Below are 13983 nucleotides of genomic sequence, written 5' to 3' on the forward strand. Positions count from 1 at the left end.
CTGCCCAAACCACTGTCCCCCTGCCCCCACAGAATCACATAATTTGCATTTAAACAAGATCCCCAAGTGATTCATATGCACATAAGGTTTTGGGGATCTCTCTAATTTAGATGATTGAGTTTTTTACCTAAGCTTCCCTGATAGCTCAGTTGGTAAAGAATCTGTCTGCAACACAGAAGACCTCGGTTTGATTCCTGGGTTGAGAAGATCCCCTGGAGAAGAGAAAGGCTACTCACTCCAGTATCCTGGCCTAGAGAGTTCCATGGACTGTATAGTCTGTGGAGTCACAAAGAGTCGGATACCACTTTTACTTTTCACCTTAATAGTTTAAGTTTTAGAGAGGAGAAAGCTTATAGATAAGAGGATCCATATTTTCCAAAAAGTTTAAAACTATGTCATAAATACTTTAAAGCTGCCTCCAAATTGTTTAATATCTTCATTCAAAGCTCTTACTTTCTTTTCCTCCCCTTGAAGAAGTCTTAGAGCATCCTTGAACTCACCAAGCCTTCTAAGGGAGATTCATCCTTTTCATGAATCATGTTCCTTTACCCCAAACATTGATAGAGTTGTCCAGCACATTCCTGAAGGATAAGCATGGTGGAAGGGTAGAGCCTGGATATTAAAAATCCAGAACCTATTGTTATATTTAAAAAATTGAATCACTGTAGTGAACCATATTACTTTTATAACTAATAAAAACATTTTAAAAACATTTAACGGAGAAGGCAATGGCACCCCACTCCAGTACTTTTGCCTGGAAAATCCCATGGATGGAGGAGCCTGGTAGGCTGCAATCCGTGGGGTCGATAAGAGTCAGACACGGCTGAGCAACTTCGCTTTCACTTTTCACTTTCATGCATTGGAGAAGGAAATGGCAACCCACTTCAGTGTTCTTGCCTGGAGAATCCCAGGGACAGGGGAGCCTGGTGGCTGCCGTCTATGGGGTCACACAGAGTCAGACACGACTGAAGTGACTTAGCATAGCATAGCATAGCAAAAACATTTAAAACAATCATATTTTGATTGTAATGTTGACTGTTCTGCTAATATAAGACAGAGTTGAGTATTTTACAGGAGAGATGACAGAATCCTTGGAAAGGCCTAGACAATAGAAGTAGCTTTCACTCACCTGCTAAAGTCTGCAAAAATCCACCACTGGACGCATATTCCTTTCATTTTGTAGTTGATGGTATTTGTGGCATCTTCTTTAGACTTGGAGGGATCTTGAGATGTAGTCCAGCTCTCAACAAATTTCCTGGGTGTTGAGAAATTTAAAAACATGTAAACACTTAGGATGGACTGAAAAACTGTAAACAAAGACAAAAGACAAAGGGTAAACTGGAGGAAATATTTGCCTTCAGGGCTCATTTCCTCGATTGAAAAGGGGTCTATATAATTCAGGTGGAGAAAGATATACCAGTGGAAAAGTGGACAAAGGATATGGATAGGCAATTCACACTCAGAAGTAAAAAATACAAACAGGGAACAAATGCATGAAATGGTGCTCAATGATGTTGATAGTTAAAGACAAACCCAAGCAACTATGGGAGAATGGATGTTACCTATCGTGTTGGCAAAAATGAAAATACTTGATAACATCAAAGAGGTGCATTCATCCACTGTAGATGAGAATGTATTGGTCTGACTGTTTATAAGGGCGCTTTGGTAGTATCAATCCAAATTCTGAATATACAGAAATTCTAATCCAGTTACTTTACTGCCAGGAATTTAATCTAGAAGAATACTTGCAAAAGTACCTTAGACGAGATGGATGAGGCCCTGCAGCGCAGCATGACTTGCAGTATTAGATTGGTAGCATCTACAAGGAGCATCACTCCAGAGAGCTGGCAGCCATGACAGCGCAACCCAACAAAAGAAGACTACAGCATCTGGGGGCCAGCTGGGCTCTGGGGGGACTTTCTGCAACATTCCATTTGCCTAGTTTAGGCCTCTGCATGATGGAGTGACCGCAGAGCCATTTTGCAATGGGATTACTTGAAAGTTGGCTTGTAGGAAGTATTGATCACCTCTTATGGTCTTTCTCCCCAGAAACTTGGTGCTGGAACAGCTCAGCGTGTCACCTGACTTCAAGGAAACCACCCAGGTATGTCCAATGTGTGTTAAAAGCAGGTGCTGTTGATCTGATTCTCAGAGCTGTGTCACATTGACGACACACAGCCGATGAGTTAAATCCCTTTTGACACGTTACACCAGCCTCTGACATGTTACTGATGTAAAATGACATAATTTGTTGAAAATGGTAATATTTAAAACTATGATAATATATAGATCCAAATAACCAGCAGGTAATATCACTTTCAAATATTAAAATGGAATGATAGTAATTACTTGGTCCCATTCTGAAAATGCACCTTTCTCAGAATGATGATAATCACATAATAATAGCAACTAACATCTACTTAATACCTGCTATTTACAGACATATGTTATGTGGATTATCTCACATCCTCTTCACAACAGCCCTCTCAGGTAGGTATGATTAATAACCCCATTTTGTAGACTAGAAAACCAAAGGCCAGAGAAGTGAAGTAACCTGCCAGAGGTCACACGGCTGCTAAGTGGCAGAAGCCCCTTAGCAACATGGCTACATACGCCTTCTTTTAAAGGAATCCAGAAATTTCAATGGGCCTTTTCAAAGTCACTTCAAAACCTAGATGATATCTCTGACACACACACTGAAAAAGAAATACGGAGCATGTAAATGGTATGCTTGGCTTGCTACATGAAAGTCATCAGGCCAGTGTTTCAGCTTTTACGAACCACTGTTTCTTTATCTTACAATGGAGATAATGACAGTACCTTCATTACAAAAATTGTGGTGAGAATTCAACACTGTTAGGAGCTGAATGTGTCTCCCTCTCCCTCATCCCAAATTTATATATTGAAGCCCTAATCTCTAGAACGGTTTGGAGATAGAGCCTTTAAAGAAGTGATTAAGTTATAAAATGAGGCCATTTGGGTGGCCCCCTAGTTAATCCATTCTAACTAACAAGGGTCCTTATAAGTAGAGGACATGAGGGCAAGAGGCACACGGATGCTTACACACAGAGGACTGGCCAGTGAGGACACAGCAAGAAGGCAGCCATCTGCAAGCCCAGGAGAGACCAGACTCGCCAATACCTTGATCTTGGACTCCCAGTCTCCAGAAATATGAAAAAATAAATTCCTATTCTTGAAGCTACTCAATGTGGTATTTTGTTATAGCAGCCCTGAAAAATATTTCAAATATATTTGGAATAACTACCATAATATCCAGCAAATAGTAAGTGCTCAGTAAATGGTTTTAGTATTAGTTCAGTTGTGAATACACACACACACATACACTGTCACACACACACTCACAGCCTTTGTTTTGACTTAAGGGGCATGTATCCTAAGGTATCTGAAAAATGCCTCTGGTCCAAACAAAAGACTTTTCATGAGACGTTTAATTAAAAGACTAAGGATTTCCCTGGTGGTCCAGTGGTTAAGAATCTGCCTGCCAATGCAGGGGACACAGGTTCAATCCCTGGTTCCAGAAGATTCCACATGCCATGCGGCAACTAAGCCTGCGTGTGGCAATTACTGAAGCCTGTGTGCCCTAGAGCCCATGCTTCACAATAAGAGAAACCACTGCAATGAGAATCCCAGGACTGCAGCTAGAGAGTAGACCCCACTCATCACAGCTAGAGAAGGCCTATGCACAGCAAAGAAGACCCAGCACAGACAAAAATAAATAAAATTATAAAAAGAGAAATGGTTTAAAAAATTAAAAGACTGAACATAGTTCACTTTTCAAACTAATAAAGTCTAGTTAACACTGATTAAAAGTCAGTTACTATTATATGGCATCCTATTATGATGTTAAAACTGCATGTGACTTTCGAAAGTTCCTTTTTTTGCCTGGTAGCTACACGAAGCACATGTAGTTAAGTCTAGGCTGAAAACTGATGCCATTTGGAGAATAATACACAAAAGTCATGACAGAAAGAGGGTGAGAATATCCAAACATAAACCAGTGTAGACTCCCAGAAAACATAGAACTCTGACATTTCCTTGAATGAAGCTGCCTAGATCAGAGCTGGTCTATAAATGTCTCCTGAAGCACCAGTTCCAATCACTTGCCTTAAACTTGTCTTAAGGAAGGTTCTAATGACGCATCTGGGCCAGGGGAAGAGTGCCAGGTGGATTAGGAATGGCTGTTTGAACAAGGGGAGAAACAGTTACTATTCTGGATCTGGAAATTAGTTGATGGATCCTTCTGACTCCTGAAGTTTACGGCCTATCAGATTCAGGCTATTATGCATACTGGATGCATCTCAATTCTGTAAGTCAGCAGTTCTGAATTCACTAAAAAGTAAGTGTTTTCCTTTATTCATCTATTTCTTGAGACATTTAAGCTTTGTTACTTAAGAACATAAGGAGAACACTGCCTCAGGCCAACAAAGACCGTCAACCTAATCACTGTGCGGGTTTCTCAAGCCGACAAATCCATACAATCAGAAGAGGAAGAGAGTTTTTCCTCCAGAAGTCACCATGGTAGCCTTTTAGGCTGCCGCCAACAAATAGGCACGTGGTTCACACATTTGCATCAATCTCTAGCTAGTTACTGTTTAAGTTAACTCCTGATGATTGCATGTTATCATGGAGGAGGCCAGGTCGTGGGATGTGTCACCCACTGAACTGTCCCCTGGAATGTGAGAGGGGACATATTGGCCCCACACCTGAACTTCATTTGTTTCTACACGGAGGACCGAAGCTCCCACTGTAAGCGTGAGTCAAGGCTGATGCAGTAGCCAGCCAACCCCGTCTCCTCAATGGAGAAAGTTATTCCTAATGATTAACAATTAGCATTTGCATCCAAAGCACCAAGCCCAGTTGTCTAAAGTAAGGTGCTAAGAGGTCTAAGAATCTGGGTTTAAGCCCCAAATGGGCCAATTAGCTTCACGCAGAGAAACCTGCAGCTCCACTCCAACTGTAGTCTGCCCTGTGAGTTAGGGGGAGGAAAGAGACAGAAGCCCAGAGGGACAGGGAGACTGACTCAAGTCAGGTTCAGCACCAAAGGGCAGGTGCTGCTGAGAGAACCCCGCCCCCTTTCTCCCCAAGATCATCACAACAGATGTGTAGTCCGCACTCAATACGTATCACTGCAGAAGGGTAAGAGAAGATGCTTGATGTTCTAAGTTAGTCATTGCGTCCCAAACATGTGATGCCTGTGGCATCTCACACAGTTCCTTATGCACAGGGATGTGCAATAAGTACCTGTTGACTGGCTACATTTCAAAATAAAAATCAGCCTATTACTTTCATTCGATAGAACAAAGTATGCTCACATCTCTATTAAATCTGTTGAAGGAAGCTGGCTCATGAAGCAACTTATTGTACTGTGTTAAGGATTCTCCCCAAAGTTTGTAAATTAAAAAAGAATTATTATGTTACTTTAAAATTTCACTCAAAATAAGAAGTAGAACAAAATAAGAATTATGTTGGTTTATTTTCAATGGTGAAAACAATCTAGAAGACTTTAAAGACTTCTTCAAACTTTAAGAAATTCTAACAGGCAAAAATAAATTTTTTTCAAAAATCCAGCAGGCAGGCTGCTGTTAAGATGATGCCATAATTTAGAAACTCATTGTGCTTAATCCCGATATTAAATTAGTTAATAACTTTTTTAAAGAATAATACTTTTCAGAGAGAAAGAGAGCTATTCTTTTCATGACAGTCTGTTGGTAGCTAAATTGTCAGAAGTCACTATAAAGTAAAACATCAACAAACAAAAAGAGAGATGACTCCAGTCAGGGGGTGTCCGGCTTATATTTATTCTAGCTTCATTTATACTCTCCAGATATGCACAGTGACAGTTTGTGAATGACACATTTCTCATGCCATTCTGGAAGCAGTGCCTCCTCAGGCTGGCTTCACTTGCCACCAGCAGAATTGCCATACTGTGGAAAACATTCTAAATGACTGCTTTTTTTCCTGAGAGACGCAAAAAGATGAGCTTTCATGGACAGCAAGGGATCCCTTAACTGATTCAGTATACTTTGCACATCGTGATAGGAACCTTCCCAATTGAACATTTAGTTATGCTTTTTTAAAAAAACAATAAAAAGTTGCTTCTAAAAGAATGCAATCTCTCATTCAAATATCGGGGTTTCTAGCACCTTATCTGAAGAAACCCCTGTAAATCCTCTCCCCTTTCATTGTCTCCTGAGAGGCTTTAATAACCAGGAAGCACAAAGATGGAACTTGAATTCAGGCAGCATAAGTGGTAACCTTCTCCCCCACTCCCTGTTCTCTACAACCCTGTGGAATGCTTTTTGAAGTCAGAAGGAGCTCCCTAGGAGGTGAGGGCTGACTTTGGCTGCCAGCAAACAGAAATGTTCAGCTACTTAACACGGGGCCACATGTGGCAGCTACAAAAACACCATCAGGATGTGAAATCTACTTGCTTCAGTGGTAATCCCCTTACCCTCAAATCTTTGCAAACCTAGGGAACTATGGGAATAGGTAAACTTGGTGGGGAAGAGTGGAAAGAAATAGCCTGTGATTTTAGTCCAAAATTTGTACTGTTGGGTGAATCTTGGAACATATCCTGCTGTGCTTTTTTTCCACATTGCACTTTGAGTCTGCAGTCTTGGGCTGCATGAGTGTTGTGTTTAACACAAAGCCTGGGGTGGCACAGGGGTTTTGCAAAACTGACTAATAGGTGTTTTATGTTAATTATAAGTCAGAAGAAAGGCGATGTCAGAGTAGGTTCCCAAGGTGCCCTTCTCAGGCTAAGCACTGTATTTACTTAAGTTACATCAGACTATAGCTTCCTTTACCCTGTGGACAGAGGGCTGTGTGCACTTGCCCAGAATGATCTGGGGCCCACTTTTGTGCCCTTCTGTAGGTGCCTTGGTGAGCCACGGAGTCTGGTCCTGCTATTTCCTATGAGGCATCAGTGCTAAATGCAGTGCTCACCCTGCAAATGATGGGTGACTGGAAGTGTCAGGCATACGTTTTCTCCTCAGTGCCAACAGGAGTTAGACCAAATAGATGACCTTTGTGATCTTTTCTTCCTCTAAGGAGATCACATTCACCAGATGTGATCTTTTCTTCCTCTAAGATGTCATGACTCCAGCCAGTGATTCTGTGATGCTTTAGTGTAGAGGGAGGAAAACATCACAGAAACCAGTAGAACATGCTGACACCAACAGAAGCTTTGGCATCAGACAAAGCCAGGTCCAAGCCCAACTTCTCTCATTCATAAATGCTATGGACTGGAGCAAGCAATTCATCTTCTCTGAGTCACAGTTTCTTTATTTATAAAAACAGGAATAACAGAGATAATTTACCCCCTGGTGGGAATTAAATGAGATCATATATAAAGAAATGGAAACCCACTCCAGTATTCTTGCCTGGGAAATCCCAGGGACAAAGGAGCCTGGCGGGTTACAGTCCATGGGGTCGCAAAAGAGTTGGACACGACTTAGTGACTAAACAACATCAAAATGTTGCACATACAGTATGGTGCCCAGCACGTAGGAAGTGCTCAATAAATGTGAGCTCTCATTATTAACACAATGAATCAACTCCCAACCCAAGATCACTGATCTACACACTCTTTTCCAAAAAGGACAGGGCTTAAGTCATCACAGCTGGAACACAGATGTGAGGGAGTGAGGAGCAGACATAATCTTCCTCTCCACATGGATCCAGCTTCACTCCTTCGTAAAGCAGTATGTGGTCCCAGATCTGGCACTTGAAAGGCAACATGGGTGCCTCTGATGGCAGCTTCCTCCAGGCCAGGCAGAAGGAAAACGGTGTACTTCCTGCAGTCTAGAACAACCTATCTCTGCTGTGTTTATTTACTCAGCAAATGTGTACCACGCAGGTGCCAGGATTTGCATTAAGAGTGATAAAAGATAGAGCTTTCAGCCTAGAGAGGCCAAAAGACAATATAAGAGGGAGAAAATGGAGACACCCCCAAGAGGGGTCTCTGATGAGGTGACAGTAAAGCTGAGACCTGAGGAAGAGATAAGGGTTCCATTCCAGGCAAAAAGGACACAAGTATGTAAGGAAAAAAGAAGGAAGACATGACTGCACTAAAGATATCAAAATCATCTTCAAAGACATCAAAACAATTTCGAAAGCAGAGAGTGTGGAGAAGTGATAAGCTGGCTTTAAAGAGCAAAGGAAGCTAGAATCTAAATTCTGCAAAGGGGAGCAAAAATGAGAATGAAGCCCATGACACCTAAAGGCTCAGGAATGGGAGGAAACAGGTATGGTGGAGCGTGGGGGCTGAGGGTTAAGGTAGGGATGGGCTCAAATTCTTTGCACAGCAGTAAGACTCCCAGATCTTCTCCCCTCTCCTATGTATCCAAGCAATGGTCAGGGGCAGGAGACATTAAATTAAAGGGTCCAGCCTCAGAGATTCCATGCAGAGAGAAGAGCTGTTCAAGACATGGGGCTTAAAAAAGCCACATACTTTTTTTAATTTTTATTTTTTTAATTTAATTTTATTTAACTTTACAATATTGTATTGGTTTTGCCAAATATCAAAATGAATCCGCCACAGGTATACATGTGTTCCCCATCCTGAACCTTCCTTCCTCCTCCCTCCCCATACCATCCCTCTGGGTCGTCCCAGTGCACCAGCCCCAAGCATCCAGTATCGTGCATCAAACCTAGACTGGTGACTCGTTTCATATATGATATTATACATGTTTCAATGCCATTCTCCCAAATCATCCCACCCTCTCCCTCTCCCACAGAGTCCAAAAGACTGTTCTATACATCAGTGTCTCTTTTGCTGTCTCGTACACCGGGTTATTGTTACCATCTTTCTAAATTCCATATATATGCGTTAGTATACTGTATTGGTGTTTTTCTTTTTGGCTTACTTCACTCTGTATAATAGGCTCCAGTTTCATCCACCTCATCAGAACTGATTCAAATGTATTCTTTTTAATGGCTGAGTAATACTCCATTGTGTATATGTACCACAGCTTTCTTATCCATTCATCTGCTGATGGACATCTAGGTTGCTTCCATGTCCTGGCTATTATAAACAGTGCTGCGATGAACATTGGGGTACACATGTCTCTTTCGATTCTGGTTTCCTCAGTGTGTATGCCCAGCAGTGGGATTGCTGGATCATAAGGCAGTTCTATTTCCAGTTTTTTAAGGAATCTCCACATTGTTCTCCATAGTGGCTGTACTAGCTTGCATTCCCACCAACAGTGTAAGAGGGTTCCCTTTTCTCCACACCCTCTCCAGCATTTATTGCTTGTAGACTTTTGGATCGCAGCCATTCTGACTGGAGTGAAATGGTACCTCATAGTGGTTTTGATTTGCATTTCTCTGATAATGAGTGATATTGAGCATCTTTTCATGTGTTTGTTAGCCATCTGTATGTCTTCTTTGGAGAAATGTCTATTTAGTTCTTTGGCCCATTTTTTGATTGGGTCATTTATTTTTCTGGAATTGAGCTGTAGGAGTTGCTTGTATATTTTTGAGATTAGTTGTTTGTCTGTTGCTTCATTTGCTATTATCTTCTCCCATTCTGAAGGCTGCTTTTCACCTTGCTTATAGTTTCCTTTGTTGTGCAGAAGCTTTTAAGTTTAATTAGGTCCCATTTGTTTATTTTTGCTTTTATTTCCAATATTCTGGGAGGTGGGTCATAGAGGATCCTGCTGTGATGTATGTCGGAGAGTGTTTTGCCTATGTTCTCCTCTAGGAGTTTTATAGTTTCTGGTCTTACGTTTAGATCTTTAATCCATTTTGAGTTTATTTTTGTGTATGGTGTTAGAAGTGCTCTAGTTTTATTCTTTTACAAGTGGTTGACCAGTTTTCCCAGCACCACTTGTTAAAGAGATTGTCTTTAATCCATTGTATATTCTTGCCTCCTTTGTCAAAGATAAGGTGTCCATATGTGCGTGGATTTATCTCTGGGCTTTCTATTTTGTTCCATTGATAAATATTTCTGTCTTTGTGCCAGTACCATACTGTCTTGATGACTGAAGCCACATACTTTTTATTTTATTTTATTTTTTTAAACTTTTTAGCCTACTCCCGCTTCCTACGCCGCCGGACTGTGCCCGCCCAACCACTCGGTACCGCTCGGTTCACCCACGTTCGGAGTAACAGCCGAACTCTTGCAAGACCCTTCCCACATACTTTTTAAAGCATACTCCCTGGGGCCTTCCTCCTCCTTGCTTCCAGAAAGTGTGAAAATGTCAGTCGTTCAGTTGTGTCCGACTCTTAGTGACCCCATGGACTGTAACCTGCCAAGCTCCTCTGTCCATGGAATTCTCCAGGCAAGAATACTTGAGTGGGTAGCCATTCCCTTCTCCAGGGGATCTTCCTGACCCAGAGGTCAAACCCCAGTCTCCTGTACTCCTGTACTGCAGGCAGATTCTTTACCCACTGAGACATCAGGGAAGCCCTAGTCAGCCACTAAATCAGACCTCCCAAAGAGGAGATTGGTAGGTTCACCTCTCAAGACCCAAGTCTCAAGAAAGGGAGACTTTCAAGAAGTTCAAGGGTTCCTCAGAGTCAAGAATGGCTTGCCACTTGATCCTCCAATTCATTCACCAAAAAGCTTCACAACGGTACACACAGCTTCCCATCAGCTTTTGAGTACCTTTCTCTTAAATATTATACCTAATGACCACAAGACATTTGAGGAGATCCTCCAACAGAAAGAAGAAGACCTAAACATATCAAAAAATGGGATCTGGAGGAAGCTGAGACCATGAGGAGCACCAAAGGAAATACTGCTGAAAATCAAGTTATTAACAACCTCAGAAAAATAAGGGGAGATACTGTGTCAATGAAGCAAGAATAAGCAGTTAAAGAACAAGAGCAATCAGGGTATAAGATAGAGCTCTTAGAAAAGTGTCACACCTCCAGTAGAGACATTCTCACATGAAAATATTTTACTTCTTTCCATACTTCTGTAGAAAGCTGTGAAAGGACATGCTCCATGAAAATGAGAAGCAAGAAAGAAGAAGACATAAAGCAAGAAAACACAGACTCTAACACAGGACAGCAGAAATATAAGTTTCAGGATGACAACCAGGTGGCAAAGCAAGAAAGCAATCAATGCAAACTGGAGAAGGAGGGAAAGAAAGTTTCCAGAGAGAGTTCCCTAGAAAAGAAAAACCAAATAAACAAAAGAGAATTGATAAATTATTATCTGGTAGGTCTAACAGTTTAGAAACTCTTGATAGTGAATAATGGATGGAGCAAATGGAAATTAATCAAATATGGAAACAAGTCCATCATTAGCATCAAGGGAAAAAAGTGTAAATGATTAGGGAAGTTTAGTTACACTATTTTGCCAGCAGTAAAAAGCAAATTTAACCAAAAATTATATTGTGAGAATAAAGTTTTAGAACAATAGAAATGGTAAACTAACAAAACCATATATTCATGCATCATGAGTGGAAGTCAATAAAGCACTCCTTTAACTGATAAGCAAAGCAGAAATCATATGATTTAGAAATGTGAAGGCAAATAATAGAAGAAACAGCTAGAAATTTTTCAAGGGTTATCTCTGAGGATTAGAATGGAGTGAAGAAGGGCAAGGTGAAGACCTCCTATTTTTCTTTTAGTGCTAGCTCACTGTTAACTAATTCATCATTGTTACCCTGACAAAAATAAAAATTAAAATGACAGAAATAGATTAATAGAAATTCCAGAGCAAATCACACTGTAAACAGGTATAGGAATAACTACTATGGAAATGAAGTCATCCCTCTCAATGGAGCAAACTCAGAGATGACAGATTTGAAAGACCCAGAGTGAGTGATGGGCAGTCTCTCAATATCACTGAAGGCCCACCTGGAGAACAATAGATTCTGTTAGCAGGACAAGGACTCTGGGGAGGCAGGTGAGGCCCCCAGAGTGCAAAATTCAGGGAAGCACACACTCTCAGCATCATGCGAGGTCTGTCTGACTTTGAAGTCACTGACAGTGATCACCTCAATTTTGCACCCCCTGGGCCTCCCTTGGCCTACTCTAGTGCCAGCCCTTCCCCACACTCACTCACCCTCACTCACAGGTACAGTGGGTTGTAGCAGCAGTGTGTGCTACTGAGAATTGCTCACCAAATGGAAGGAGATGTGTGCCTGGGGAAGGCTCACTGTTGAGGTCTGGAGCAGCAGGAGAAGCAAGAAAAATGTGAAATAACTCCAGACTCTCAAAAAAAAAAAAAAATCACAAGGAGTACCACACTGGGGAAAAGGTTGCCTTTAGTAATCTAAGGGAACAAAGACAGAAAGTTTATATCAATTAAATGCACAATCCACCATGAAGATACAGCAGAAACAAATCTTTACTCTATGAAACAACACAGCCTCAAAATATATAAACACATTATTGGAGATACAGGAGAAGTTTTCAAACTACAAGCTCCAGGCCACTGACAGGTTAAGACATGTGGAAAATAAGAATGTAGAGTATTTGAAAAACATAATTAACAAAGTTGATTTAATAAGTAAACTTAAAGATACTTTTCCTAAAGAGAGAAGGCATATTTCTTTAAATATGCAGAATGTTTACAGACGTTAACTGTTTGACTACAAAGGAAATCTCAACATACGACCCAAAGGGCAAATGATACAGGCTTTATTCTCAACCTATTATGAAAAAAAAGAAACCTAAAATAAACAATATATGGATAGCTCTCTCCTCTTGATCTATGCCCCCCCACAAAATACTGCTGTAACCACTTATTTTTTAATGCTATTTTCAAAACAAATCTTTGGTTAAAAAATAATAAAAGTGTAAAACTATAGGCTATTCAGTTAAGAAAGACAATGAAAGCAATACATATATAAACTACTGGACACAGTCAAAGCAAAACCAAAGGAAAATTTATAGCCTAAAGGTAGGTATTAAAAACAAAAAGAGAGGGAAAAATAAACACACTATACATTCAGCCAAAAGACCCAGGAAAAAGTCAATCATATAAACTAAAACAAGTAAAAGGAAGAATTAAGATGAAAGAAAAACAAGTGAAAAAGAACATATCAATAAAATCAAATTTTTTATATACATAGACCAATAAAGTAAAACTGTTGTCTGACAAAGATAAAAAGTGGAGAAAGCAAAGTAAGCTACATTTGGATTAAGAAACTGTACATAGTTAGAAATATAGGGAAGATGTTTTAGGTGAAAATACTATGTATAATAGAACTTCACAATGATTAGTTTAAAATCTAATGAAATAGATCATTTTAAGAATTTTTAAACTATCTAGAAAAAAAACAAGTATTTACCCCCTCTCCTTGTCTCTAAAACCAAAACAAAGCACATATTCATTCATTCAGCAGATATTTATGAGGTGTTATTCTGAGATATCATAAGGAGTGAGGATTAGAAAGTTCATCCCTTCCCCTAAATTGTGCTATAAATTCAATCTATTCCCAACTGAAATCCCAAAGGAATTTCTAAATGAAATTTTTACACTGACACAAATGTTTATCTGAAAAAGCAAATGTATGTCATTAAAATATCTTAAAAATGTTTATGTATATATAATTTTGTATTATATATAGATATTTATAATATATATTATTTTTATAATATGAGAGTGTTTGATAGAGATTATTCTTTAATTATAAGATTTTAAACTCACTTTTGTGTTATAATGGTAAAAAGTGTGATGCTGTAGGACTGGACAAGTGAAATATTCCAGAGAATTGGCAATCCAGAGATATATATAGGCAGAATATATTAAACAGAGGTTATCTTTCAAACCATAGAGAAAAAAAATGGACAGCTTACAAAAGGAACCTGTGGGCGTTACTAGAAGTAAAAGGTTTGATCTTTATCCCACACTGCACACCCAAATAAATCCCACTTGAGTGGAAGATCAAAACTGTTAAAAAATTAAAAGTAGTAGAAGAAAACGTAGGAAAACATACTTGTAATCTTGTAGGTGGTGAAAAACTTCCTTATACCTCAATCCATAAAGCAAAACTTGTAGTA

Source organism: Bos taurus, chromosome 18 (genome assembly GCF_002263795.3).
Source record: "Bos taurus isolate L1 Dominette 01449 registration number 42190680 breed Hereford chromosome 18, ARS-UCD2.0, whole genome shotgun sequence".
Classification (NCBI taxonomy): Eukaryota; Metazoa; Chordata; class Mammalia; order Artiodactyla; family Bovidae; genus Bos; species Bos taurus.